The 9,489-nt window shown below is 39.0% G+C and overlaps 1 pseudogene; it reads left to right on the top strand.

Annotated features, from left to right (window-relative positions):
- Positions 1-6,737: 6,737 nt before the first annotated feature.
- LOC102832446 lies at positions 6,738-8,304 on the top strand (annotated as a pseudogene).
- The last annotated feature ends 1,185 nt before the right edge of the window (positions 8,305-9,489 follow it).

The following is a 9,489-nucleotide window of genomic DNA, read 5'->3' as shown; positions in this document are numbered from 1 at the left end:
AAATAAAATTTAAATAGGCTACAGTTGTCAATACAAAATGCTTTGGATTCTTACACTTTACCCTACTAGGTAGATGACTTTTATCAAGTCAAAGTGAAGAAAAAATGATTTCTCTCAACACATCTATCAACATCTACTGTTGTTGTTGTTGTTGTTGTTAAGTGCCTTCGAGTCGGTTCCGACCCATAGCGACCCTGTACAGGGTTTCCGAGGTAGATGTTCAAAAAAATACTAAATTTTATGTAAAACAGTGAACCTGCTTAGTGTTGAGTCTAGCAATATTGTACACTGTAACAAGAGGTGATGCAAAATATCAGCTGTATGAAAAAATGGATACTGTAGTAATGTTAAAGAATGATTGAAAGTTTATCATAAAATGACCTTTATGCTACAGTTTTAACTTACTGTCTTCTGATTGTTTCGATAATGAACTTTCCTGACTTTTACCTGTGAGACCCTTAAGTATTTACTTAAGAGTATTTGGTATTAAAAAAGAAAAGTGTTTAAAAGAATATGTTGTTGTTCTTAAGTGTTGTCAATTCAGTTCCAACTCGTAGCAAACCTGTAAAGAGTTTCTGAGGAGTGGTAGTGAGCTTGAACTGCCAATCTTGTGGTTCAAACCAACCTTTTGGCCAAGTGCATTATCCTGCAGCACCACACATGAACTCCTTGAGAGAATTAGTAGTTCATAAAAATTTCTCAGTGCATTCAACCACTCTGTAAAACTGTCTTGCACTTCCCCCAAAAGTTGGAAACAGAAATGCCTTATGACCCAGCAATCCCTCTACTAGGTATGTGACCACATGAAATATGAGCCAGGACAAGATTGGATATATGCACAATGATGTCCATAGCAACACTATTCACAATAGCAAAAGAGATGGAGACAACCTAAGTGCCCATCAATGGAAGAATGAATAAACAAACTTTGGTATGTACACACAATGGAATACTATGCAACCTTGAGGAATAATGATGAATCTGAAAAACACCTCATCACATGGATGAACCCGGAGGACATTATGCTAAGTGAAATTAGTCAATCACAAATGAACAAATATTGTATAAAACTATTACTGAAGAAAAGGTTTCCATACTAAAAAAAAAAAAAAAAAAAAATTCTTTGATGGTTCCCAGGGATGGAAGGGAGGAGAGAGTAAATGTAAATTCATTGCCTAGAGGATAGACACATGTTAGCTTGGGTATTGGAAAGGGCAATATACAAGAAGGGGGAGAACAATACGCAAGAAGTGGAAGAGAGGCACATGAATAATGAAGACAGGGGAAGACTCAGGGAGGGATACATGGGCTAAATCTAAATGGGATAGAGGTAAGTAGTGATATATACACAACCTTGGAACAACAGTGTTCTGTGAGTAGATACATGGATTGAGACATAGGCTGAATGGATAAAGGGGGAAAAAAGGTTTATGTGCTTGACTGCCTTATGGATATGGGTTTCTTCTGTTTGTTGTTGTTGTTGTTGTTATGTGCCATCTAGTCGGTATCGACTCATAGCAACCTTATGCACAGCAAAATTAAACACTGCCCGAGACTGGGCCAATCTCACTACTATAGCCATGCTTGAACCCATTGATGCTGCCACTTTACCAATCCATCTCGCTGATTGTCTCTGACCCTCCACCTTACCAAACATGATATCCTTCTCCAGCAATTGGTCCCTCCTGACTATATGTCCGAAGTATCTGAGAGATGAAGTTTGGCCATCCTGGAGCACTCTGACTGAACTTCTGTCAACACAGATCTGTTGGTTCTTTTGGCAATCCATGGCACTTTCAATACTCTCAACCAACACCACAACTCAAAAGCATCAATTCTTCTACAGTCTTCCTTATTCACTGTCCAGTTTTCACATGCATATGAGGTTATTGAAAATACCATGGCTTGGGTCAGGCGCACCTTAATCTTCAAGCTGACATCTTTGCCCGTCAACACTTTAAAAAGGTCTTGTGCAGCAGATTTGCCTAATGCAATATGTCATTTGATTTCTTGACTTCCGCTTCCATGAGTGTTGATAGTTGATCCAAGAAGAATGAAGTCCTTAACAACTTCATTCTTTTCTCCATTGATAAGAATGTTGTTTATTGGTCCAGTGGTGAGGATTTTTGTTTTCTTTACCTTGAGATGCAATCCATACTGAAAGTTGTGCTCTTTGATCTTCATCAGTAAATATTTTAAGTCTTCTTCACTTTCAGCAAGCAAGGTTGTATCAGCTACATATCGCAGGTTGTTAATGAGTCTTCCTCCAATCCTGATGCCATGCTTTTCATCATATAAACCAGCTTCTCAGATTATTTGCTCAGCATACAACCCTGTAGAGCACACCTTTCTTAATTTTAAATCATTCAGTGTTCCCATGTTCTCCTGTTTATTACTGTAAAGTAGACACTGATGTGATAGAGAAATGAATATTGAGAATTATGATGACAAAAACTTGTAAATCCACCTTCAGCCTATAACTGATTGGATTTGCCCATAGAAACAGACTTCTGGTTAAGACTTTGTGCAGTATGGGGCCTTGAGTAGAATCCTGAGATCCACCCAGAACCTTCTGAGTTGGGATATTTGCAATTGAAAAGAAATTCAGACCAACCCAGAACTGCTAGGACAACAGATTATTATACTGAGAAAAACAGACTGGCCTTTTGAGCTTTCAAGCAAGCTGTTTGCTTTGAAGGCATCCAGACAAGAAAAGTCAGCCCATCAGGGAAACTACTCCTCTAGGACTGAAACTTAAAACTTCAGCAGTCTAGCTCCCTGGTGACCATCTGGGTCTACTTGTGAGTAGAAGTGGGGGAAATACAGCAACAAAAATACTGGCTGAGCTTTCTTCACCATCGTGTGACTGCTGCTACATTTCATCTTCACTATATCGTCTCATAAGACTTTCAGGATCAAGAGATTCCTGGCCAAGAAACAAAAGCAGAATCGTCTCATTCCCCAATGGATTCAAATGAAAACTGGTAATAAAATCAGATACAACTCCAAGAGAAGAACAAAACTGAGTCTCTAAGGAGTCGCACATGTGATGGTGCAGCACATAACAGACCCAGGTCCTAGCACCCTACCATAGCAAATTCAATTTTGCCAAGATTTGATCAATTGAACATGTTTTCCAAAACTTCTGGTTTCTTCCTTTACTTTTATGCCTCTGCATTTAAAGAGGATGGCTAATAAATATGTGAGACCTTTGGTTTGAGAAAAAAAACAAATATTGGCTGAGTTTGGACATGTTCCATTGGCACCTTGAGATGAAAGAGAAGAGAAACGGCTGACTGGTGTCAAGTTTAGGGAATTGAATAACTCCTGAGCTGATGGGCACTGACCTAGCCCATGGGGCTTACGGCTGAGAGTGAAATGGCCAGCTGGTCTGAAGTGCAAGGGGTTGTGGGTGAACTTCCAAGCTTACAGGTGGTACTTATTTTACTTAGCATGGATGGCTAGGGTTGAACTGACCAGAACTAGATCAGATGAAGATAAAGATGTTTGATACAAAGAACAAGTGTAAATTGCTACCATTTGATTAACTTGGCATTTGCTTATGGATGCAATGACTCAAAATTCCTACCAGAATGGAGATTCTTCCCATCAAGGAACATGCTTGTGTGTACTGGGTTGAGAGGGCAGAGAAATTTAGAAATTGGCTATCAAAATTGGGGGTGAGGCTATAAAGGCATGAAGTAGCTGGCTTACAAGCTTTCATGGGTGTGCTTAGTTTCAGATTGAGGAGGTTAAGGTAGAATCCCCACTGAATTGTTGTCTTCTTTTCCAGATGCATCTGGTGAAAGAGAATGGGGGTTGATGGGGATAGGATTTTATGATTCAATTGTGTATCATTATTAGCAAGATTAATTGTGATTATCAAAATTGTAATTGTGGAAGATGTGTAACTAAAAGTGTGGAGTAGTTTATCTTTCATTTCAGAACCATCAAGAAAGAAGCGCATAATTGGAGCGTGAAATTCCTACCTAGAAAAACAGTGACAGCAGAGACAGTGGCAAAGGCGATGGCATGAAGACAAAGAGCAGTTTCAGGTTCTAGGCCCATGGACTGAGTATGGCTATGTGCCTGCAGGAAGGAGGCTGGTTTACAGAATGTGCACTTAGGACATTTAAAATAATATATTTTGTTTTGTTTTGTATGTTTGCACCAAATATTTTTGCTTTGTTTAATATAGCATGTAAATGGGGAACCACAGGGAGGAAGTAGTATAATTAATGTTGCAGGTAAATTGATGTTTCCATGAAACAAAGTGTATGGTTTGTTGACTGTAAAGCTGATGATCTTGTCTATAAACTTTCACGCAATTCACAATAAAAGTTGAAATTTTTTCTCAGTACAGCAAAAAGTAATTATAATGGTCTTAAAGTTTACAGAGAATGGGAGTCAAATAAACAAATGCATGGCTGGATGAAGTTGTAAGGTCTGACTAAATATTTTCCTAACAGAGAAACAAAGTATAGAAAAAGTACTGGAGAGCAGAATCTAATCTGATAGTACAAAACTTCTATCTTCATTCAGATATGGCAAAAGTTAAGAGGAAAATGTCCTCTGCTCTTTGCCGTTGTGTACATGTGATAATATTGTTGTTGTTGTTGTTAAGTACCGTCCAGTCGATTCTGACCCATAAAGACCCTGCATAGAGTTTCCAAGGATTAGCTGGTGAACTTGAACCGCAGACCTTGCAGTTAAAAGGGCTTTGCAGTCTGGAGTATTAACCCACAGCGCCACACTAGATGCAACCAATTAGGGGAAAACATGCCAATGAATATAGATACTAGCTAGCCCCTGTCAACATCAAGACATTTTCTGAAGGTTGTTTTAGTTTTTTTCCCCAGCACTCATTAAGTGTGGTCAATGGTCAAGTAAGAAATTCCATATTGCCTATTATGCCTATCCAAGGAATGTAGGCCTAAATTCAAATTTTAATTAATATATGCAAATTTGATTTCAATATAGACATGTAGCTCGTTGGAGAGATTAAAATTCCAATCATATGGGTGCCTTATTACCTTATTATTTGACAAGAAATAGGAAAAGAATTTCCCACAGGTGAGGTAACTGAAGTTTACAAGATCTTGAGAAAAGTTTTTTTTGTGTGTTTTGTTTGTAGTTTCAGATTTCCATTGGTGACCATTTTTAAAGCAGGTGTACTGTGTAGATTATGACAAAGCTCCACTTAAAAGGATTTAAGGCATCTAAGAGAATTGTCACAACCATGAAAGGTGAGAAACATCAAATGCCCATTCTCCCCTTTTAAAACAAAACCATTTTTTTAATGGAAATCAAGCCCTTTAAGTTGTTGTGCTTTAACACAAAGACTTTACTATATTTTCATTCCCTTTAGCCTTCAAATTTTATTTTTTGCATACCTCAAGTAAGAGGGGGAAAAAAAAGAATATTTTCCCCAGTTTTTCAGAAGTTAACAAATCCTTAGATGACTCAATATAAATAGACCCCAAACTCAACTTCTTGTCATTACAAAGGCAATCAATTTAAATCAAGTTTGAATAACCATCTTTCTTCTCCCACTCACATTACAGTCCTGCTGATCTCCCCACTTTATAGTACTTTAAATTATTCACATAAAATATACTAAATTATTCAAGAAAAGTCCTATGAAAGTGCACATATCCAATATCACTTTCGTACTACCAAAATTTGTTTAAATTTTTTTTATTTTGATGTAATCATTCCATTAATTTTGCTCTAGATCTAATTTATCCTGGTTACTTATTTTATTATGAAAATTCTAATTTACAATACATCTAACCAATAAATATTAATGTGGTGAATCTCATGTTTCTATCCTAATATTAGAGACTTAGAATGTTAAATTCCTCTAAGGTAAATGATTACAAATAATGATTTAAAAATATACACACACACTTAATATGTAGTATCTAAATCAACAGGGTCTAGTGTCTACTTTCAAGAAAGCTAGAAGAGCAACCTCTTTTGCTAGGGACCTTGGACTCTATAATTACAAAGTGAAAAAGCTATTGTGGATATGGACCTGTGGTCTACACTATAGAAGAAACTTAAGTGGTTCCAACATCATCTATGTGGAACTTTCCTGGTTGGCAAGGTATTAGAAAAGAACATGGAAAGCAATCTATGCCCTATACTTTTGAAGCTTTTGATGAGAAATGATGAATTTCATTGGCCAAATAAAATTTATGAGAATTGAAGATAAAAAAAAAAAAAAAAAAACTGCTATAGAGAATTGTGGCCATGCGCAGTGGTGGCACTTGTTCCGCTTTCCCTCTGGCCCCAGCCGTCGCCATTGCCGGAGGCTCCTTACCATCCCTTCCAGGGCAACCTCGGCCTAGTGGTAGCAGTGGCTGGGCTCCTGCGTGGCCCTTCTTCCGGCCCGCTAACCCCCATGCCTATGCTCCGCATGCCGCACGTTTTCCCGGGGCGGCTCCGGAGCCCCACGGGAGCTCAGACAGAGGCGCCTCTTTGGTGCCGAACCTTTCCTTGTCTTGGAACGACAGGAGTCTGTGGAACATTGTCGAATTCAGCCCATGTCTTCATTACTACCTTTCCCCCACTTCCGCTCACATGTAGACCAACGCTGTCACCAGCGAGCTTACACGCTTGCTCCTACGTTCCCTTTGAGTTTCATTCAGTGTTGGAAGGGGTTTTGTCCTGAAGGGTCTTGATGGCGTGCCTTGATTGATATCTTCTTTTAGGCTATTTCCCAATTCTGAATCATGTCTGATAACGGAGAACTGGAAGATAAGCCTCCAGCACCACCAACACCAACACCGCCCCACCCCCCTGTGCGTATGAGCAGTACCATTTTTAGCACTGGAGACAAGGACCCTTTGTCAACCAATCACAGTTTAAAACCTTTGCCATCTGTTACAGAGGGAAAAAAAGCCCAGACATAAAATCATCTCTATCTTCTCAGGCACAGAGAAAGGAAGTAAGAAGAAAGAAAAGGCCAGAAATTTCTCCTCCATCTGATTTTGAGCACACCATCCATGTTGGCTTTGATGCTGTTACTGGAGAACTCACTGGCATGCCAGAACAGTGGGCTCAATTACTACAGACTTCCACTATCACTAAACTAGAGCAAAAGAAGAACTCTCAGGCTGTGCTGGATGTCATAAAGTTCTGCGACTCCAACACAGTGAAGCAGAAATACCTGAGCTTTACTCCTGAGAAAGATGGTTTCCCCTCCGGAGCACCAGCACTGAATACAAAGGGTTCAGACACATCTGCAGCAGTAGCAGAGAAGACCATGATGATGAAGAGGCTGCTCCTCCTCTTATTGCCCCACGGCCAGATCATACGAACTCAGTTTACACACATTCTGTCATTGACCCTATTCCTGCACCAGTTGGTGATCCCAGTGTTGACAGTAGTGCCAAGTCTTCAGACAAACAGAAAAAGAAGACCAAGATGTCAGACGAAGAGATTACAGAGAAATTAAGAACTATTGTCAGCATAGGTGACCCCAAGAAAATATATACAAGATATGAAAAAATTGGGTAAGTTTTCACTGCTATTAATGTGGCACTGGGACAGGAGGTTGTTATCAAACAGATAGATTTACAGAAACAGCCCAAGAAGGAGTTGATCATTAATGAAATTCTGATAATGAAAGAATTAATGAATCCCAACATAGTTAACTTCTTAGACAGTTACCTGGTAGGAGATGAATTGTTTGTGGTAATGGAGTACCTGGCTGGCGGGTCCCTTACTGACGCTGTAGCAGAAAACAGTATGGATGAAGCACAGATTGCTGCTGTGTGCAGAGAGTGTTTACAGGCACTGGAGTTTTTACATGCTAATCAAGTGATACACAGAGACATCAAAAGTGACAATGTGCTTTTGGGGATGGAAGGATCGGTTAAACTTACTGACTTTGGTTTCAGTGCTCAAATCACTCCTGAGCAAAGCAAGCAAAGTGCCATGGTTGGAACGCCTTATTGGATGGCACCAGAGGTGGCTACACGGAAAGCTTATGGCCCTAAAGTGGACATTTGGTCTCTGGGTATTATGGCTATTGAGATGGTAGAAAGAGAACCTCAACGAAAATCCCTTGCGGGCCTTGTACCTGACAGCAACTAATGGAACCCCAGAACTTCAGAATCCAGAGAAACTTCCACCAATATTTGGGGACTTCTTAAATTGATGTTTGGAGATGGATGTGGAAAAATGGGTTCAGCCAAAGAGTTGTTACAGCATCCTTTCCTGAAACTGGCCAAGCCGCTATCTAGCTTAACACCGTTGACCATGGCAGCTAAAGACACAATGAAGAGTAATCGCTAACCTCATTGCCGTGGCCTTGCATTCTTTTTTCCATTTTCTATAAGATGTCTTTTAATATATGAAAATTCTTACTCTTTTCAGGGGGTTGAAAGAAACTGTGTGCATGAAACATGTAAGAAAAAAGCAAACTACTCCCTGAAGACAACCAAGAGGAAATTGCTAAACAGAATTATGACTCTGAAATTTACCCCTTCTTTAGGGTCCAATAGGAAGCACTAACCTTACACCTTTCAGTGGGCAGCCCATCAGGACCATTTTTCAAGCTTGAGATTTGCATTTTATTTTATCTTGCTGACTTTGTTGTCATAGATCCCATTCACTGTACCCTTTGAGGTATTTTCAATACTTGAATGGCACATTCGAGTTTTCAGAGTATTTGTTTCATCTGCCAGTGATATTTTGTCTTCTTAACTTTTCCTTTTCCTTGACTTACTCCTTTTGAGTTTCATTGAGAAGTTTTTCTCACCTAAATTTAAGGCGTGTGTGATAGAAATTATATATCTCTTTATATGAGCAAAAGGGCTAGATATGGTTGAAGTTTTTATAGAAGTTAGGACCAGCTATTGTTACATGTACTATTCCAGTTCAGAACTTGAACTGTAAAGAGGGAAAAGTATGTGATTTTTACCTTTTTTAAACAAATGTGAGAGTCAATTTTAGAAATCTCATGGTAGTGAGTTGTTTGGCTTTGGTTACATGTATAGGGAAAGACTAATAATTATATTTATAACTAAATCATTGAATCAGAATAAGACTCCCATTGACTATTTGTTCCCTACATTTTTGTCTTCCTTGCTGCCTGTCTTCTCTCCAGATTTGGCTTCTGGAACCAAAGTGATTTACTCTTGGGCTTTATGACTTTGGTTGGTGCCACTGTCTTCTCTTTCCTCCTCCTCGACCCTCTTCTCCTTCATTTTGCAAATAGGTTTCTGTATATGTTGTAATTTTAGATGTAGGTTGTTTGTTTCTTTAAATTAACTCCACCCTGCCCTGAGGCAAATAACGCTATAACCATTGAGTTTGTAGAATTTAAAAGTTTAACTTTTCCTTCTTTCTCCTCCCTCCACCTCACTCCCTCCCCCCAATTAGAAGCTAAAAATATTTTAGGATAGCAGTGACAGAACGGGAGACTTGAATCTTGGTGAACTAAAAAAATAATTTAATATTTATGAAAAGGGAGAAATC

This window comes from Chrysochloris asiatica, unplaced genomic scaffold (genome assembly GCF_000296735.1).
Source record: "Chrysochloris asiatica unplaced genomic scaffold, ChrAsi1.0 scaffold00244, whole genome shotgun sequence".
In the NCBI taxonomy this organism is placed as follows: domain Eukaryota; kingdom Metazoa; phylum Chordata; class Mammalia; order Afrosoricida; family Chrysochloridae; genus Chrysochloris; species Chrysochloris asiatica.
This window is presented reverse-complemented; position numbering and strand designations above follow the sequence as displayed.